This window comes from Tinamus guttatus, unplaced genomic scaffold, assembly GCF_059628265.1.
Source record: "Tinamus guttatus ecotype Peru unplaced genomic scaffold, ASM5962826v1 Tinamus_guttatus_pri_ptg000322l, whole genome shotgun sequence".
Classification (NCBI taxonomy): domain Eukaryota; kingdom Metazoa; phylum Chordata; class Aves; order Tinamiformes; family Tinamidae; genus Tinamus; species Tinamus guttatus.
The window spans coordinates 527,676-548,046 of record NW_028288856.1 but is presented as its reverse complement, the minus strand read 5'-3'; the positions used below and the strand labels follow the sequence as shown (position 1 = coordinate 548,046).

Genomic DNA, 20,371 nt, shown 5'->3' with positions numbered 1-20,371 from the left:
GTAACTAAAATATTAGTTATATTCTTGAATATAATCACATAAAGTTTCAGTTTTCGTTTCTACTGTGTCATTCCATATGATGAATAATCTCCGCATGGTATTTAAAAACAAATATGCCTATGCTCAGAAAAAGACACCTCCCCTATGGTTTGTCTTCCAAACCAAAATATAGCAGTGTTTCATAAGCAGATTGCACTGTTTTAAACAGGAAATTCATTCTATTTGGTTTTGATCATGGAAAAATACAGTACTTTGGGGGAGGGGCTATTTAGATATTAACATGGATGTATAAGAAGATGCTTAAAGCAGATAGAATGAGTTAATTGCTGTAGGATGTACTTGTAGACAAGAGAGCAATTAAGCTTTCTTTCTTTAATGCAATACATATTGCAACTAGGTAGAAGATATGAACCTTGCAGGTGAAGCCCATATGACAGGAAGGGATATTTTACAACTGTAATTAAATTCTATGGATTTTACAAAAACAGTGTGTGACCAATGGTATACTTGTAATATCACCCTCCCACAGCATGCAGAAAGACAAAAAATGTAAAATTTGTGCCAAGCTGCCATTTTTCATTGCACATCTTGGATTTTTTTTTTAAGGAAATTGCCATTATTGCTGTGCTCATGTGATCAGGTAGCAAATTAACTGATCCTGTGGGGATTTGAATGCCATAGTGGAGCTGCTGGAAGAACATTAATATAATTTATATATTTTTTGTTCTCAACTTCATAAACTAAAGCATGCAGAGATGAAAATACACAAGCTTCTGTTCAGGATTTTTATATGACATACTGTGTCTTTTGCCCACCTTCCCATACTGTGTACTGGTTTCTCTAGTTACCACCACTGGAATGGTGCTGTTTCAGTGCTGGACTGTTGGACGTTTGATTAGAAAATGGATTGAGCTTAATGGCGCATACTCTTTGTGCCACCAGCAATCTCTTGCTGAGAGCATGCTCTAAAAGTGGGAACTGTGGTGTGGCATTACACTGAGCACATATATGCTTTGTGTTTCTGTACCACAGAGAAATGAACTGTGGTATTTGCTTCAGCGTTCTGAACATTTCTGCTTATATATATATAAATCATACAGTGTCCTGTTTGTATAATGGTACTTTGCTTCATGTTGTTCACTCACTATTTATACTTAAAAACAAAACATCTTGATAGCATCTCTTTCAAATGATGTAGTCTGTAACAGCTTTGTAGGATGAAGGGAGGCATATCAAATAATCTTCATGTGGCTCTTTCAAAAGCTGAAATGTGGTGAAAAATATGATGCTCTGAGTAATTTTGTCTGTTATTTGACAAGGATAATTACTTAAAGGAATATTATGCACAAGCTTGTGTAAAATTTAATTCTTTTTTTCTCATCTTTTTTTTTTCTCATCCTGTTTTCTCATCTTGTCAGAAACCTATCTCAATATTGCCTTGATTGCTAAAACAAAGTGATGCTGAAATGCTGGTGTTTTTTTTTTTTAATTCTCCCTCTCCACTTCTTCCCACAGGATGAATTTCACCCATTCATTGAGGCACTTCTTCCACATGTCCTTGCAGTTGCCTATAAGTGGTTCAACCTTCAAGCTTGAAAACGCAAGCAGCAGATGTCAAAGGATGAGGAAAGAGCAGTCAAGGATGAGCTACTTAGTGAGAAGCCTGAAATTAAGCCAAAGTGGGCATCTAGGCTCCTCACCAAGCTGCGCAAAGATATTCTCCAAGAGTTCCAGGAGGATTTTGTGCTCACAGTGACTGGGAAGAAGCACCCATGTTGTGTATTGTCCAATCCTGATCAGAAGGGTAAGATTAGGAGAATCGACTGCCTGCGACAGGCTGACAAAGTCTGGCGTCTGGATTTAGTCATGGTGATCCTGTTCAAAGGCATCCTCTTGGAAAGCACAGATGGAGAGCGACTCATGAAATCCCCACATTGCACAAATTCAGCACTTTGTGTCCAGCCACATCACATAACAGTATCAGTCAAGGAGCTTGTTTTGTTTTTGGCATGCTACGTGGAGGAACAAGGTAGGAAGCAGATTGTTGTGTTTCTATGTTAGTATGTAAAACTGATTCTAAGTTGACCTTTTTCTCCTAAGCAATGACTTCTCATGAAATATTCCTCTGTGGTCTATATACACAATGTGGGTGTGTGTGCATATGATACATATATTTTACATACATGTCATGTTCTCTTTCAAGATACTAGGACATACTAAGGAAGTACTTTAGTATCTTTAAAGTTGCTATTTATGTCAGAGTGGCAGTATGTTGTATGTTTTTCCAGTTAGTGCTTCAGAAAACATCGTTATCGGTCTCTTTCTCCAGTACTGTTAACAACAGATGCAGGTACATGCAATTGCACAGACATATAGGTAATGTATTTATTCTCACCTTTTTAACTACTAATATTCAAAATACTTTCCTTAAATTGATGAATCTGCAATTGCTTTGAAGAGCAATTGTTAACTTTTTCATCATTATTAAGCATGAAAATCTCTAGCAAAGAAATACTGCTTAAATACCATAGCTTTATATTTAGATTTACAGCATATGGCATTTACATTTTAGTCATATTTGACAATAGTATCTTGCTGTATTACTTGTCTGAACTTTACAACAAAAATCCCTGTTGTAATATTTTTATGAAATATTCCATGAAAATGATCATTTTTTCATCATCACACTGCTATATTTAACTTTATTTGAAAGATATTTAAATATGGAAAACCCCAGGTGCACTTTGGAAAAACTAATTACAATTAGTGTTATAGAATAAAAAGGAAATCAACTGGTGATATTTTTTTATCATGGAAAACCACAATATTAATGTGCAGATTTTGCAAATACTGAGACTCATGGAAAACTTGCTGAAAGGCCTTTTCGGTCCTCTGGTGATTGTATCATCTTCTAGTAGTCTTTACATTGCTACGGAGTCTACACTAACAAATAATTTATTTCTTAGCTGCAAATCCAAACTAGGGAAAATTTTAACTGCCACGGATGATGGGCCATTTCTCAACTTGTCCTCAGAGCAGGCAGAAATAGCCTATAGGAGAGCAGGTGACAGGCTGTTATCTGATGCTCAGAATATAACTAAGGAGTTTAACTGAAAAAATAACTGAATGGATTATATTAGTAACAAAAAAATAAAATAGCACATGTCTTCATTTGGCCATTTTTTTATTTTAATATTTAATATTTTTTCTCAATTATTCTCATTGAAAACAAGCTATTAATGATGCTTTGTAGTGTAGTGCACTTGATTAAGAACACCAGGCTTTAGAAAACATAAACATGAAGTCTGTCAAACTGCTGCATCATTTGCTTAATGTTTTGCTTTTTATTTCTCTCTGAGAATATGAAAAGCCATATCATATCAAATGATATCATATAAAATCTAAGAAATAATAATTCCTGAATGAAATATGAATGAATTGCTACATAAAATTAATAATAAGGGGCAAAGTAGCATGGATTTTTGTTGTTGTTGTTGTGGCTTTTAAAATAATTGGTGGGGGGAGAGAAGAGAAAAAATAGCTTGAGTGCCAGTGATGGTTGCTAGTGGCATCAGAATTGGCACAAGATCCTCTTTGTTTAGCCTAGAATGCCTGTGATTTGTTGGTTGGCATCTGCATTGCAATGTGGACTAATGTTACAATATATTGACAACTTCTAAATCTAGAAGTGTCAATTCTTTTGGCTCTTCATTAAAAAAAAGAGCACCTACTTCCTTGTTTCTTTTGATGAGGAAAATAAGGACTAGCTGGTCAAGTTTTGTCATTGACCAACTTTTGTTCTCCTTTTTGTTCCTCAAAATTTAGCTTGTTTCTCATTTTCTCTTACTACTATCCTCTCCTGTAGCAGGATCTTTAAAAACAAACCAAAAAAAACAAACAAAAAAACCCCAAACAAACCCCCAAACCCCAAAACAAAAACAAAGAAAAAAACACACCACCTAAGTGGTTCGAGAGGTTGCAATGCTGCTGCTTTGATTGATTTGGAGAAAGAAACAATGAATTATTGTGATCAATAATTCAATAATTCATTCATTAAAATAATTCTTAATGATACATTTCTATCGATTTCTGCCTGTTCTAAGTGTCTCTCTTTTTTCATCCCTTCTTTAACAACAACAAAAAAAAACTTGAAAATGCCATGATTACTCCTCCTGTTGACAAAACTTTTTTGGGGGGGGGCGGGAGGGGGGGGCCGGGGGCATCGGGCATCAGACAGCTTCTATATTATTAAATGCATCTCGGTACATAAAATCATTTGGTGGTATGATTTAATCAGTGCAGCATTTTGCTGTGTTTTGTTGTTACAAGAACCGCCATTTTGTTTGTCAAGTGCCAAGAAAGGAGAGAAAAAAAGGCAGACTGTGCTTTATGCCAGAAATGGTTGCCCGTGGCACCGAGGTTGGCATCAGACCCTCTTTGTCTCATTGTTGAATGTTTTTTATTTCTTGGTTGGGATCCGCATTGCAATGGGCAGGTTGGAAAGTTTTGACAATCACTGAATAAAAGCCACAGTACTTGTTTGCTGCAACAGAACCTGGATAGTATAAACCCCTTTTCCTTATTAGGTGTTTTACCTAGTAAAAGGTAAAAAAAGGTGTTTTACCTAGCTGACATTAAAAAAAAATGCATTGCTTTTTGTGTAAAACAGTATCTACTGAAGTGTTTTTCATCTGCAGAATTCTTAACCCTCGGTTATCTCTACTGTTTTTCTCTTTTTCAATATAAATAAAATGCATACCTGCTGTTACATATTTCAGCACATACTGAATTGATGGATGATATGGTGGATGATAAGTTGACCATGAGGCAGCAGTGTGCCCTCGTGGCCAAGAAGGCCAATGGAATCCTGGGGTGCATTAAGAAGAGCGTCTCCAGCAGGTCGAGGGAGGTGATCCTGCCCCTCTACTCAGCCCTGGTGAGGCCGCATCTGGAGTATTGTGTCCAGTTCTGGACTCCCCCAGTACAAGAGGGATGTGGAGCTGCTGGAGAGAGTCCAGCGCAGGGCCACAAGGATGATCAGGGGCCTGGAACATCTGCCGCATGAGGAGAGGCTGAGGGAGCTGGGCCTGTTCAGCGTGGAGAAGAGAAGGCTGAGAGGGGATCTAATCAGTGTATATAAGTACCTCAAGGGAGGGAGTGCAGAGGATGGTGCTGGCCTCTTTTCACTGGTGGCCACTCACAGAACTAGAGGTAATGGCCACAAACTGAAGCACCAAAAGTTCCACAGGAACTTAAGGAAAAATTTCTTAACAGTGAGGGTGACAGAGCACTGGAACAGGCTGCCCAGAGACGTTGTGGAGTCTCCTTCTCTGGAGATCTTCAAAACCCGCTTGGATGCAGTCCTGTGCCACGTGCTCTAGGTGACCCTGCGTGTGCAGGGGGGTTGGACTAGATGACCTCTAGAGGTCCCTTCCAACCTTAAGCATTCTATGATTCTATGAATTAAAGCATAATGGACCTTGAAGTATTTTGGTAGTGTGAAAGATTGAAGCAAAGGTAAATGCACTAAACATTTGCAAGTGGTTTATGTGTGTGCTCCTCTTAGTACATTTCTCAGCTCACTCATGTTACCCACTGTTTACATGCTCCTTTGTCCTTGTCTAAGAGTGATATAATTAGAGGGAGCCTGCATCCCTTGCTATTAATAAAATCCGAAGTTGAGGGGACAATCTTTTAAACTATCTAAGAAAGAGAGTGGAAAATAGATACAGATCTGCTTAGTCTGATGTTGTATAGACACTCTTGAACTTTTAAATTCTTAAACATCAAGATGCTGTGATGGTTCTAACTGCATAACTTCTGTTACCAGGAAAACAACAAAAGGGCTAAATCATTTTTGTTGATATTTCCTAGAGAGTTGGTTTTAATATTGCTTTATGGTTAACCACCATTAACACATTAATTAAGGAAAAAGGATTACACAGAATTTTTCCTCACGTTCAAATGAAACTTCCTGTGCTTCAGTTTATGGTTGTTGCCTCTTGTCCTATCGCTGGGCACCACTGAAAAGAGTCTGGCCCCATCCTCTTGATGCCCTCCCTTAAGATATTTATACACACTGATAAAATTTCCTCTCAGCCTTCTCTTCTCTGGTCTGAAAAGGCCCAGCTCTTTCAGTCTGTTATAGGAGAGGTGCTCCAGTCCCCTTATCATCTTTGTAGCTCTATGCTGGACTCTCTCCAGTGGTTTCATGTCCCTCTTGAACTGGGGAGCCCAGAACTGGACACAGAACTCCAGATATGGCCTCACCAGGGCTGAGCAGAGGGGCAGGATCGCCTCCCTCCACCTGCTGGCAACACTCCTCCTAATGCAGGATGCAATTGGCCTTCTTGGCCACAAGGGCACATGGCTGGCTCATGGTAGTACACCAGGACTCCCAGGTCCTTCTTTGGAGAGCTGCTTTCCAGCACGTCAGCCCCCAGCCTGTACTGCTGCATATGGTTATTCTTCCCTAGGTGCAGGACCCTGCACTTGCTCTCGTTGAACTTCATGAGGTTCCTCTGGGCCCAGTTCTCCAGCGTGAAACTCTGACAAATCACATTGTGAGAGTGTACCCTCAGCGAGTTTGATGATGAAACAAAACTGGGAGGAGTGGCTGAGACACCAGTGAGCTGTGTTCCATTCAGAGAGACCTGGATAGGATGGAGTTCACACATCTAATTGATTCTTGACCTGGAAACAGAAAATTGTCCTCATTCCTTTCTGCACCTATAGGAGCCTAAAAGCTTTAGAACTTTGTCACATATGGAAAGGACTTACTGATGTCCTGTGTTTAAACAAATCTGAGTTTTGAATCTTCTAATATAGAAGAAGAAGCATGAGTTTCATATTTTATCAGTTTTCATTTTAAAGGAGCTTTTTGTAAAATAACAATCTAATAGTGAATAATGAACTTTTTTTTTAAAAAAACTTCAATTTGCTATGAGCAATTCCAATTTATTCATGCATGCAGAAAATATTTTTTCTTTTAACTTGAAAAAGACACCATACTGGCTTCTGTTTCTCTACTATACAATGCTGGATTACCGTGCCAAGTATCTCAAATATGCTGAAAAGATTGGCCATGAAATGCAACATTAAAAGTGATGGTTAATTTGATTTATATCTAGGCATAGTCTTATTTTCTGTTTGAGTGTCAAGTATTTTGTGCATTAGCATGTAGAGAATTAAAACATTTGAAAAGATTACCAATCCTTTGTGATTTCTCACAATGTACATGTAGATTGATGTTTGTAAGGTAGAAATTAAGAATTCAAAATGGACAGTTTCTTTTAGTTTCACTCAGAATAGGACTATCTGGTAACACACTGGTGAGAAAGAGAGAAATTTCTGTATTTAATTCACACTTTGAATATTAAAATTAAATATGTGTGCATATAGATATTTTCCCTCCTACTAGATACAACCTGGGGGTCACTTTCACAGGACTAATTCATATTATTCATGCTTAAGACAGAGGAAATCTATAGTTAATTTTTGTGCAATCAGTTGAGAATTTAGGCATCAGTGTTAACTTATCATACTTAGATCAATAGCAAGAACATATAAAGTAATAAAGAAACAAAAAGGCTTCATCAAAATTATAATAAGGCAGCTAATTAATAAAGGGAATGCTTCAAATAATAGATTAAGATCTATATTTTAAGTTCCTTTTTGTATGTACTCAATTCTTACAGTTGTGAAAAGTTCGTTAATACTACCACAGGATTTTAAATTATTTTAGTGTTTAATATTTATTGAATCAGAGTTGTGTTCAACTCCATATTTTTTCTTTCCTTTTGTTCTTTTCCTCCCTGTCTTTGGTAGAGGACGAATTTCAGAAAGCTTAAGGACTGGTGGCTATCAAAAGCTCTGGTTCTTAGAGCAGCATACAACAACGCTAAACATAATTTAAGAGGCTTTCTAAAAAATTGCATTCCTTTCTCAGTGGCAAGGTAGTATGTTGCTTTCCTGTAATCACTTGAGTTTGTGTTTTTAGCCAAGTGCAACTGCTAATTTAATTGAATAGACTTGTTGCTTCTTTTTGGGATGGAGAAGAAATCACATGTTTGGAGATACTAAGCAAATATGAAAAAGGCCTGTGTGATTAGCTAGACTTTGACAATAACAAGATGTCACTCTTTATATGATGCTTTCATGGTTTTACACGCTCACACCCCCCTCAACTTTCATAATAATAAACTGTTTTGTGGAAGCGAAGAAATCCTAGATTTAAATTGGAAGCTTAAAAGGCTTAAAAGCTAGTAGAAGGGAAATAAATCTTAGTATTAGATTTGTCCAAAGGAAAATAGTAGATTTATATTGTACTGTCTGCAAGCAATGAATTCTGTGTGAGGTTGGGATACTCCTCTGGTATAGCTTTCCTTTTTACCACTTTTTTATAATAAAATTCGTTTCTGCTTGAAAGCTCTCTTCCAAGTTTGAAATCTCACAAAGAGGGCTATTTTGATGCAAGTCTATTTAAGTATATTTTCATCATTTTTTTTGTGAATGTCATTATTAGTGTGGCTATTCTAGTTTATTTCAGAGATGGTGGGAGATTGGCATTTCAAACTCGATTTCTATGTGTGTGTATGTCTAATTGAAGAAGGGCCAATAATCTAAAAGGTGACTTAAAATAATGGGCATGTACTGAATAACTTTAATGTTAACTTCCCCCATAATTATCCAAGGCTTTGGGGAACTTTTTAGACTATTTTCTACTTTAAAAAAAAGGGAAATAAATAATAAATAATTAAAAAACTGCAATGCAATGTTAGGTAATAAATTATGTAAAAACCTAGCTGAAGTCCATTCAAACTCTAAAGGTTCTTTTAGCCCAAAGCAGCCTAACACATTTTAACTGTAACTATGTAGCTCTAAAGGATAAAGGATTATTTTAAATTTCTATGTCCTTCACTGTTTTAAATGTACCTTTACTAAAAGCACCTTTACAGATTTAAAGGTCCTTTTAATTATTGACCCACCGCCCCCAATTCAAGAATAAACTCAATACAGGAGTGAACTCTAAGTCAACTCTGCTCTGGGAAATTGAGTGCTTTAATTCTTAGTCAGACAGCTTGCAGCATTCTTCAGAAAGCATTATATTAGAACATCTAATAGAATTGACTATTTAAACATTTATTTCTTTGAAATATAAAAATTGCACATCTTAGAATATAGTACTTATAGACTCTGCTTTAAAAAATACACATAAGTATTTGTAGGCTTCTTTTTTGATGAACTACATTGAAACCAAAATGCCAAAACATTTTCAATATAAATTTCTGATGAGACAAATTACAAGGAAATGCTAGATTTGCTTGCAAGTTTTTTTTAAAGGATATTGTATATAATACATAAGTAAAAGTAATTACTTCAGAACCTCTTTTCCATTCTGTCATTAATGCCATTGAAAATGATAGCAGATATAATTGAAAGGATGGCTATACTACCAGTGTCTCTGATTTAAAAGTGTGAAAACATCTATTATTATTTTGATGCCTGCAGTTTTTGGATGGATTGCCTTAGATTTGTTATGCCAATAAAATGTTAATGCCAAAAAATGTTAAAAGATGTGTTTTATGAGGCTGGCCTCAGCTCCTGGCCTTAGTGTCAAGAGCCCTGCTATGTTATGCAACCTGTCTTGTTAGGTTTAATTGACCAGAGCTGATTTCACTACCTGAATCTCTTGACCTGATCTCTTGTCTGGGTCACAAAATGTCTACAAGCCACTTGACCTTTCCATTTTGCAGTGGTGCCACCACTTCCTCCAATTCTTTGTGGCAAGAGCTGACAAGAAGTCCTCAGCTCTGACTTCACACCCCATCGGGTTTCCAGGTGTTGCTCCATAGCAACTGCTGTCTCTGCTTGATATGGTCCGGCTGCAGGCATCACCCCCTTTTGTCTGCCAACAGCAACACCGGTGGGGACAAACCAACAACACTCGTCCGCCAGAAAGGTGGCATAAAGATTTCTAGCAGCTAGAGAGAAGCTTCATTCTCTCTTGCTTTGTAATGAATTTTATTTCTACTAGTGTGCTAAAGCTCATAATATTTTTCAAGAGGAAGATACCCATAAGTCTCTATCAATCACATAATGTTATTTATGAATAATTTATATATTTAATATATAAATGTATTATTATATACTTATTCATATATTATATAATATCAAACATATTATCATTTTATTATAAAATTAGTCATAGTTTTATTTATAATACATTTATATTTGTTTTATTTATTATCAAATAATATTTCCTTTCAGTGGGGCATATTGAAAAGAATGAAGAAAATGCTGGAATGGATGGAATGAAAAGAATGAAGGGGCATATAGGAAAGGATGAAAATGTCACACAACTTAAAAAAAAGCCTCTCTCCCAAATGCTCAAAGTAATTTCTTGACATTAAATAAAGTGTCAGTTCATATCAGTGTCATAAATGGCTTCCTCATTTCTTAAGTACTAGAACACTACTTTCTTACAAACCTCTGTTCTATTCAGGAGTGTCTGAGGTTGCTAAAGAAAAGATTTTGTGTACTTACTAGTTCGACTGCAATATCTAAACTTATTAAAAGTGGAGAAAGTGTGATCTTTGTCTTTTGTCTTTGTGAAACTACTTCCTGAATACTGCTTATATTTATGAAGTACTCCTGGTGTGAGGGACAGTCATTGTCCCCATATCCTGACAAACTGCCTATTATGACTGTCTATAATAACTTGCAGTTCAACTGTTAGAACAAATTATTGAGATGATCTAATCATCTGCCATGGATATGCCAGCATTTTTAGGTAAAGGTACCTTTTGAAATTGGTGGGGTTTTTTGTTTCTTTTTTTGTTTTGTTTGTTTTTAAAGGCATGATATGGCTTTGCTGATTTGAAGGGGGGGGGAAGGGGAACAAGCATATGCTGATACTGATGCCATTATAAAACAGCAATAAATATGTTACTGTGTAGTCGTCAGATAATAATAATGTTCTTAAATTAAGACCTTAGCCTGAAAGCTTGGCTCATTTGAATAGGTTTATTGACTCAAGTTAACTTAATTTATTGAGACATGGTGGGACAGCTCTCATGACTGGAATGTGGCCATGGATGGCTTTGTGTTTTCTAGGAAGGACAGGCCAGGAAGATGAGGTGGTGGAGTTGCTCTTTATGTGAGAGAGTGACTGGAATGTATGGAGCTCTGCCTAGGGGAGGACAAAGGGCAAGTTTAGAGCCTGTGGGTGAGGATTAAAGGGCAGGCCAACAGGGGTGACACTGTGGTGGGTGTTTACTACAGGCCTCCTCACGAGGAAGAGGATGAGGCCTTCTACAGGCAGCTGCAAAAAGCCTCACAATCACAGACCCTGGTCCTTATGGGGAGCTTCAATCACCCCAATGTCTGCTGGGAAGACCACACAGCTAGGAGCAGACAGTCCACGAGGTTCCTGCAGAACGTTGCAGATAACTTCGTGATGCAGGTGGTAGATGAGCCAATGAGGAAAAGGATGCCGCTGGACCTGGTACTAGCAAACAGAGATGATCTGGTTGGAAATGTGAAGGCTGGGGGCAGTCTCAGCTGCAGCGACCACAAGACGTTGGAGTTCATGATCCTGTGAGGAGGAAGCTGGGCAAGAAGTAGGATTGCAATGCTGGATTTCAAGAGAGCTAACTTTGACCTTTTCAGGGAGCTCCTTGGAGGAATCCCCTGGGCCAGGGCCCTAGAAGGAAAGGGGGTCCAGGAGAGTTGGTTAATATTTAAGCATGACTTCCTCCGAACTCAGGATCTGTGTATTCCTATAAGAAAGAAGTCAAGCAAGGAGGGCAGAAGACCTGTGTGGGTGGGCAAGAAGCTCTTGGTAAAACTTAAAAAGAGAGCATACGTAATGTGGAAGAAGGGTCAGACCACTTCGGAGGAATATAGGAACATTGTCAGAGAATGCAGGGATGCAACGAGGAAAGCCAAGGACGATTTGGAAGTGAAACTCGCCTGGATGCGACCCTGTGCCATGTGCTCTTGGTGTCCCTACTTGAGCAGGGGCATTGGTCTAGATGATCTCTAGAGGTCCCTTCGAACCTCAACCTTTCTGTGATTCTGTGTGATTCTGTGATGAAGTGCACCCTCAGCAAATTTGCAGGTGACCCCAAGCTGGGAGGAAGAGTTGATCTGCTTGAGCGTAGGAAGGCTTTACAGTAGGATCAGGACAGGCTGGATTGATGGGCTGAGGTCGACTGTAAGAGGTTCAACAAGGCCAAGTGCCGGGTCCTGCACTTGGGTCACAACAACCCCATGCATCACTACAGGTTTGGGGCAGAGTGGCTGGAGAGCTGCGTGGCAGGAAAGGATCTGGGGGTGTTGACTGACAGCTGGCTGAACATGAGCCAGCAGTGTGCCCCAGTGGCCAGGAAGGCCAATGTCATCCTGGCTTGTATCAGGAACAGTGTAGCCAGCAGGACAAGGGAAGTGATTGTCCCCCTGGACTCAGAACTGGTGAGGCCACACCTTGAATACTGTGTTCTCTTTTGGGCCCCTCGATACAAGAAAGACATGGAGGCGCTGGAGCGTGTCCAAAGGAGGGCAGCAAAGCTAGTGAAGGAGCTTGAGCACAGACCTTATGAGGAGCGGCTGAGGGAGCTGGGGTTATTCAGTCTGGAGAAGAGGAGGCCCAGGGGAGACCTTATCGCTCTCTACAACTCCCTGAAAGGAGGTTGTAGTGAGGCGGGGGTCAATCTCTTCTCCAGAATAACTACCAAAAATAGAACAAGAGGAAATGGCCTCAAGTTGAGCCAGGGGAGGTTCAGGTTAGATATTAGGAAAAATTTCTACACGGAAAGAGTAGTCAAGCATTGGAAAAGGCTGCCCAGGAAAGTGGTGTAGTCACCATCGCTGGCAGCGTTCAAGAAAGATGAGATGAGATGAGGCACATGATGATGTAGATGAGGCACTTAAAGACATGGTTTAGCATGCGTGATGTTGAAGGGCTTAATGTTGGACTCGATGATCTTGAAGGTCTTTTCCAACCATCATGATTCTATGATTCTATGATAATGTGGCCAGCAGGGCAGGGGCCTCTCCAGCCAGGGCCCAGCCCCACAGTACCTGAGCAAGGTGAGCAGGGTAGACCCAGAGACAGTAGTCAAGTTCAACCAAGATGCTCAACGCTCGTGGTGATGAGGCAGATCTGAGGTCAAGCTGGGAAGTCAGTCTGCAAGTCAGTGCCAAGATCAACAAGGTCCATGGCCAAGTACTCCTACCACATAACTCAGGCAGGGTCTTAATGCCCAGGCATGAGCTGAAATGGGGTTCCTGGGCTCATGGGCAAAGGCTGTAGGTAGAAAATCCAGGTGAAGCTGATCAGAGCAGTTAAGGCCTATTGGTGCATTCAGGGCCCTGACATGACAAAAGCAATGCTAGAAATATCTGTTAATATTAAATTATTAATATTAAATTTATTTTGAATTGTTATATCTTAACTTTGGGCTAAGAAATATAATCGAATAAATCAAAGAAAAAACATCTATTGAATAGGAAAATTATAATTAAAATAAAAACAATGAAAATGGGTAAGTAAAATAAGGTTCCAGTACTGGACCTGTTAAAAACAAAGAGTTTTTAAGACCAGTATAGTGTTATCAGAAATTTAACTCTACAATAGGATTTCAGCAGAAATAATGCTGGAGGTCCTTATTTGAGAAGGATGGAGGTTGCTACTCATACAGTGGAAAAATATGTACTAACAGGTGAACTGGTATAGACCAAGCTGTCCTGTAGCAATCCCATCTACTTTTTCAGGTTGTATTTTATGGCTTCTGTAGAACATGCTTTTTGCCTTTCTAAGTGATTAAAAAAAAAAAAAAAAGGGAAGGGGACTTTTTTTTGGTCATTCAGCTCTTCAGACACTCTATTATTCTGGACTAAGTGTTGTTGACAAAGAATCAGTTGGGACTAATACAAATAGCACACAAATATATTCCCAGAGTTTCTGTTTAGTGATACTTGTAGTTCACTAAACTTAACCATAGTACACTAATGTATTAATAGTCTATTTTTCTACTGCTTTATTTTGATAATAAATCTGATAATAATGTCCAAATCATTTTAAGAAGTTATATTTCACATATGAGAACTTAACTTCCAAGAGTTTTTTGCTATACCTTGTATAATGGAAAAATCACAATTCTTTCCAGAAAAGTGTAAAATATAATAAAGGCATACAATGTCTACAAATACCAAAGAAATTTAACAAGCAAATGCATGTTTGTGATTGAAAGGAAGAAACTGTCCTCTACTCAAACCGTGGCATAATGATGCAACAATATCAGTAGTCAGATTAATAGGCAAAATCTGAATATTAATTGTGGCAGTACCTTATTCTTCAGTGTCTAGGCTCAGTCAAATCTGCCTTGTCTATATTTTATATTTTAAAATTATTACTTTTTTCTGCTTGCCAGACACTTAGCTTGGAGTAGAGCTTAATTTGTCGCTACAGTATTTTCCCTACCTTAGACTTTATCAAGTGTACTTCAGTCTGGAATTATATATCTTGACAAAAGGTTTGAAGTAATTGCATTCTGAGGAAGGGAAGGTGATATGTATACCTCTTTCACCGGGCTTTTAAAGAGTGCCTTTCCAAACAAGATTTCATGCAAAGGAATATGGCGATTTATAGCTTTACTGTAAAGATCAGTGTGTTAATCCCCTGTTTTTTTTTGTCCCTTCTCTCTTTCATAAAGCCTATATATGTTCTGCAAGAAAACTTCATCCACTCCCTGCTTCTCTCCTTTAGATTTTTCCCTTTGGAAAGTTAGTAATGCACATTTTTAAAAATCGAACAGTTGAGGCTTAGATATTCTTCTGCACCTTTTAGTCTGTCTGTCCATCCTCCCCCCGCCGATGCAGAACATGTTTATCTCTACATGTGACAAGTCTGCAGTTGTGTGTGCTTTCTGAGTTATCATGACTCAGATGTCATAATTAATTTGATGACCAGGTGGGGGTTATTAGCCTCGTGCTTCACTTGCTAATAGCTGCATAGCTTTTCTAAAGTACTCTTTCAACTAAGGAGATATTTCTTCACATTGAATAACAGTGTAGCACAAAAGCCTCAGTTAGATAACTATCCTTGGGTTTGAAAAGTTGCCAAGCAGATGTTGTTATTGGAGTGGGCCCAAGCGAGATTGGACAAGGCAGATGCTAGATAGGGGAGGAGGTTACACAAAACCAAGGCACTTTCTCTGCTGTGGCAGGAGAATGTTCTGAAGGTGGGAGGTGTCTTCCCATAAACCAAATGCATAGTTTGCTGGTCTCGTGCTCATTCCTACAGACCTACCCTTTAACTGTAAATAAATGAGGAGGTCATCCCCTCCCCCTTTGTCTTAATATCCATATGGGAATGAAAGCGAATGTTCGTCCAACAGTTGATGACTTCTGCTTTGCATTAAATTGGCTGTGTGCAATATTTGAAGGGCCTACAGAGACTTGCCTTCATACTTATCAACATATGTAATGAACATGACTGCACTCACATTTACCAGAACTCATAGATTCTGCTTTATTACTGTAAATCAGTGTGTGAATCTAAGACTGGTTTGTTTCCTGTCACCTCCCAATTTAATTTTTCTTTTGAGTTTTTTTCTTTCTTATTAAAACAGCATGAATATCAAGAATAAACTTTTTATTTTTTGCAATACTCTTATAAAATCCAGCAGATTTATATGTAGAGACAAGTAGATTGGATTGAAAACTTAAACTGGAGTCTTCTACCCTCTTCAGAACACATTTCTCTCTAGATAAAATTCCTTTTTTTATTTTTTTTTCTCTTTAGGTTGATCTAAAGCACATGGCCTGGGGATATATTGTTGTCAGGGGATAATTTTTGATAATAGACTATTAAAACATTTGGAGCTTCTATCCTACCTTTCAAATTTGTATGTGCACAGATTGCCTATCGAGAAAGAAAATCTCTGTTGGCAGAAATAATGGCTTATATGGCATAAGTGACTTGAAATAAATAGATACAAAAATATTAAACTGCTTAAACTAGATCCAGCAGAAAAATGTCACAAGACCCAGGTGTCTATACTTCTATGCACTCATAGTTTAATGTTTTTTTTAGTTTGAATTACATTTGTTATATTTAGATACTTGATGTTGATTCTCTTCACATCATACTTGTATATAGAAGGAATATGTCTTGGCATAACAGATGTATTTCAAAAACAGAGATGCTCATTTTTTATGCACCCATTACATCTGCTGAAAACATGGTTTGCTTAACTTATATTTCCTCTATTTAACTACATAATAATTTTTTGCATTATCAACTTATTTTGGGGGGAGAATAGCTGACAATCAAATCTGTTGATTCCCTCAGATATGGTTATACCAATGTACTGCTTTCCAAGGGGATACTTGTATCTCTGTTGGTGGCAGGTCTGGGGCTCCCATTTCTGCCCCTTGCTGCACTAATCTGAAGCTTTTTTTCTTGTTTTTCATTGTGCTCTTCTGAAAAGTCTGAGGAAACATGAATGCCTATTGGAATGACATAGGACAATTAAAAATAGAAAACAGAAAACAGTGGTGTTTGCCAGTAACCTCTAGTGAAGTACTTCTAGGAGAGAATGGAAAAGCATAGTGTATATATGTGTCCATGGGGCAAACAGCCTGATCCATGTTGTCATCTTTCTCATTGCTCCAGAACAGTGGTTTTAATCACAGCCTTTCAACATCTCAGTTCTTAGCTTGAAGTTCTAATTCCATTGTTTTCACCTGTTCCTTTTCTGATTTTTTTTCTCCAGTTTTAATTATACAATATGTAAAAATTATGGGGGGAAATGTAGGTAAAGATAAAAATTAATATACTTTAACAGTCCCTAGGCACTAGTTTGGCTCAACACTATTTTAAGAAAAAAAAAAGATATTAAACTGAATGTAAATTAAAAAGTTATTTCATTTGAAAAATTGCATCCTTTTCATCATATTGTATTGCATTATATTTAACAAGAAGAGCTTCCACTGCTACTTTAGTAAAAGGCTGAACAATGAAAATGGGACTAGTCAGCCTCTCTTAGGTCCCTGGGAAAATCATGAAGCGAGTCTTCTCAAAACACATTCTTAGGCACACAAAGGAGGAGAAGGTGATTAGGAACAGTCAGCATGGGTTTACCAAGGGTGAATCATGCCTGACAGACGTGATTGCCTTCTGTGATGAAATGACTGGATTTGTAAATGAGGGGAGAGAAGTGGATGTCACTGACTTTAGGAAAGCTTTTAATGCTGTTTCCCACAATATTTTTGTATCTATCTGAGTTGAGACCTTACCATCTAGATTGATGGACAGCCAGATGGGTAAAAATGTTTGCATGATGGATCATATTCTACCTGGAGACTGGTAACAAGTAGAATACCATGACAGTCTCTCCTGGGATCTGTCCTGCTTAACATCTATGACCTGGAGAAAGTGATGGAGTGTGATCTTGTCAAGTCTGTATATGACCCCAAACTGGGGAGGACCAGAGGATATGATCAAGGGCAGGGCTGACATTCAGAGGGATTAAGACAGGCTCAAGGAACGGGCCCAGAGGAACAACGTGAAATTCAACAAGGCCAAATGCCAAGTCCTGCGCCTAGAAAGAATTACCCTTACAACAATACAGGCTGAGGACTGACTGGCTGGGAAGCAGCTCTGCTGAGAAGGACCTAGGGGTTTGGTAGACATCAAGCTGTTAAAGAAGGACATTGATAAACTGGAACGAGTTCAGCAGAGGGCCATCAAGCTGGTCAGGGGACTGGGGCATGTGAGGCTGAGGGAACTGGCCTTGTTCAGCTTGGAGAAGAGAAGGCTTTAGGGGGACCTAACAGCAGCCTTTCAATATCTACAAGGAGATTTTCAGCTTTTTCAGATGAGAGGTAACATCTTCCTTGATAAAGGTTTTAGTTGATACAATGGAAATTATGGAATATAACAGAAAAAAAAATCACTGATACTCAGCAATCTAGACTGGTTCATATACTGTCTTTTTATGTCTTTTAATATGTATAAATATAAAGCTAGATAGGTAACAACAAAGAATAATGACCATACTTACAAGCATGGGAAATAATGACTCTAAAAAATAACAGATATTCACAAAAAATAATAAGATAAACATAGCATCAAGTGTTAAGGATTTATATGTAAATAAGGAAATCCTGAATAAGAATGTGGTGAGTGTTTTACCCCTATGTTTGGTCCTAGAGCAAGCATTGCTAGAATCCTAAGCTTAGTTCAAATATTTATACTTCAAAAATAATGTTTTTAAATACTTGTGATTAGCATTGACTCTCTTCTCAGCAGTATTTTTACAGAAGTAAAATAGCTAATTGAACTCTTAAAAAACTCATTTTGACATTCTCATGTTTCATATTGCTGAAATACCACAAATTGTTTGATATTTACAATATTTCTGCTCCAACTGGAGCAAAAAAAAAAAAACTTGATCTCATAAAACTCAGTCCATCACTTCTTGAAATATCTTCTTGCAAGGCAAATGCTAGGTCTACAATAGAAACTTTTTCCAGTAGAGTAATGTTGGTAGAAGTCATGACTCTTTAATGCAGTAAAACCTCAAAGAAACATGTTTGAGATGGTGTAGGCTGTTCTTCAGTTACACTTCTAGTGCAGATCAGGGTTTTCAGATAAGGTCCTTCACTATCCTATTTTTTAGTATGGTTTGAAAATCAAATTTGCCTTGTTTCTGCATAACAACAGCAACAAAAAAGCTTTTGACCTAGACTTCCACTACCTGTATAATAATGTATTAGTTGTGAGAATTTTGTGATTGTGAATTAATGCTCTAAATAAATGTATGAGTTGGCAAATAATTGTGGAAGAATTGTTTGTGGAAGAATTGTTTGAAAGCAGGAACTGAGAGGAAAACTAGGGCCTAACAGAAGTTTTGGCATTACAGAAGCTTGCTTGGGGTGATACACAGTTGCCACTTCCAGGATGGTTCCTACGCACGGACTCTGCTCCTCCACGGTTCCCTAGGCAACACAATCTGCCCTCCTCACAACTGCAAAGGGGAGTAATGGAGGATGGAGCGGAGTGAAGACACCACGGCCAAACTCTGTTGCACTCCCTGTGCTGGGCCGCTGATAAGCCGCACAGTGGCTGTCTAATGGGAGATATACGATAACATGTCCGGTGCTCAGACAGCAAAGGTGGCAAATCACTCCTTTCAGATGAACTTTGCTTGAACTTTGCTCATTATAATGTGAAAACCACACCTCCATCCCCAAAGTTACCCGCCTCCGAGGTATGACCACTCCTCACTGAGCATGCGCTCTAGATTTTCGATTGACTGTACCTTTAAATGAAAGCGAGAAACTTTTTCACCAATCAATAACAATATTAAGTATGACTCTAGTCACTCAAACTCCACCTGAATGTAAAGAAAAGTACAAAAGGTGAACTAAGGATGAAAAGATCGGGGGGAAGAAAACATCGTAACTCCTGGGTCAGTTGACGGGCTGATCTCCCTTTCCTCCCCTTGGAGTGGCGCACCGCCTGAGGAGACTTGAGACTGAGAGCCCTCTCCCATCTTCTGGGGTGAGTGATGATTGCACATTTGTACATCAGAGCTAGCTAAAACCCCACGCTGTAGTAGAGAATTTCCTGTACTGACATCCGAAACCTGCTTTGTAAATGTTGCATTTGAATAAATCATACTGTTTGTGAACTCGACTACTTTTTTGGGGGGAGGCAATCGGACCTACAGTTGACAGACTGTTCGTGAATCCGATACTGCCAGAGTTGAGCTTATAGGTGATCACACTATTTGGGAACTCGATTCGCTCCTAGGAAGGCAATCGGACCTACGGTCCACGGACTGTTCGTGAATCCCATGCTGATTTGATATCGCCTTCTGCCCCCACCACCACTACCACTCTGGCTTTCAAACTGCAACATTTCACTGAAATAAATACCAGACTATTTCAAAATGAAATACTATCTAAGTGTTTTGGTAAATCCTAGCCTCAGTTTCTTCCTATAATGTTTTTTATAAAGGCTATGATCTGCCATACGACATAGCTAAAAGTAAGGTAGACTCCTGGGTTTGGAAGCACTAGGTTGGAAAGGGCACAAAGACTCACTGTGTCCCATGCCAAGGTTGACCAGTTCTGTAGTCTTCCAGTTTTTTTATGCACAAGTATTGGCTAGGGCTAGGCTCCCTATTGTATTCAATCTTTACAGAAACGAGGGGTCATCTGAGACAGCCTGCAACCTCCCTAAGTAATGGAAATCCCCCATTAGAGGCAATGCTTTCATAGTTGAATTTGATTCTGCATATTCGTAATATATGACCTCACTACATAAATTATTAAGCTTTTGCTAAAGAAGCTGTTC

The 20,371-nt window shown here is 38.5% G+C and overlaps 1 pseudogene; it reads left to right on the top strand.

Annotated features, from left to right (window-relative positions):
- Positions 1–1,596: 1,596 nt before the first annotated feature.
- Positions 1,597–20,371, top strand: part of LOC104580565 (nuclear factor 1 B-type-like) — a 63,681-nt pseudogene continuing 44,906 nt past the window's right edge.